General features: G+C 45.7%; 1 long non-coding RNA gene across 1 annotated transcript; it reads right to left on the bottom strand.

Moving 5' to 3' along the window:
- Positions 1 to 258: 258 nt before the first annotated feature.
- Positions 259 to 1,077, bottom strand: LOC136492944 (uncharacterized). Its single transcript, XR_010768247.1, has 3 exons — positions 880 to 1,077; positions 458 to 752; positions 259 to 342 (listed from the first exon to the last, which is right to left on the bottom strand). It is a non-coding gene; the product is annotated as an uncharacterized lncRNA (long non-coding RNA).

The raw sequence follows: 1,077 nt of genomic DNA, 5'->3' as shown, positions 1-1,077 counted from the left end.
GTTCCACGTCGTTGTCGTCGTCCTCATCGTCGTCGTTGTACGCAAGGCCTATGGACCCTGTAGGTGCTTGGCTAGACGAACCTGGTCCTCGTCTGCCTGTGGAAGGAACATGCACGTCTTGCATCATGCCTGTCCTGCAATCCACAATGACCAGCCGCACGGCGTAGTCGACGTGACAGTCTCTGTTGTACAAAATTATGTTAACTGAAAGAATTTAACATATTAATAATATATTTGAAAGAATATTTTTAATCTTACGTCTAGGAAGGTACGCGTCTCATCGTCCCTGACTCTCGGACGAAAGCGCTCAATGTCTTCAACAGAGCATTTGAGGGTATTGCCCTGCAACAAAGTTCCCAGTAAGAATGTGGTTGTGTGTTGCCTCCTCCACAACCAAACATAAATAGATAATTATTGGTATGAAACTTAACATAGAAAAATAAGGTAATGGACTTACCACTCTGTCCAAGATTGGTCCTGCCTCCACCTGCCTTCCTTCACGAGTAGATTGGTCGTACGCTGTGTCTTCATCGTCGGAGGACTCAATATCAGTGTAGTCATCTTGTGTCCATTGAGGCCTCAGCCTGCAACGTGTCGCACCTTGGTACCAAGCTTGGTACCTCCTATACTCATGGTCCGTGTGTAGCAAGTTGTTGTCATCGATGTTGTCATGCCAGAGCACCCATTCGTCAATGTAGTGCTAGTGGTGCTTCTCCCAATCAAAAATCTTCCTATTCTTCTTGCGATCCAACCTGCACGCCACGTACGATGTTAGTTTCTTAGAGATGAAATTGATGCTAAACAACAACGGCGCCTAAGCTATATAAGAATTAATGGAAATGGACCATCTCGAGACAATTGAAATATGAAAACACTTACTTGTGTAAGTCGATGCTAGTCGAGAACAGAGCCGTTGGCCAAAGCTGTCCCACTCCAAATTGGCGTGCAACTCTATGTGGCAGGTGAAACTCGACAGCATAGAAACAGATCAGAGGGCACGTCATCCTGTAGAAGTCCTCATCACTCCAACAAATGTTGCTCAATTGAAAAGGAAGTGCCTCCTCTCCATCGTACGAC

This window comes from Miscanthus floridulus, chromosome 11, assembly GCF_019320115.1.
Source record: "Miscanthus floridulus cultivar M001 chromosome 11, ASM1932011v1, whole genome shotgun sequence".
Lineage (NCBI taxonomy): Eukaryota > Viridiplantae > Streptophyta > Magnoliopsida > Poales > Poaceae > Miscanthus > Miscanthus floridulus.
This window is presented reverse-complemented; position numbering and strand designations above follow the sequence as displayed.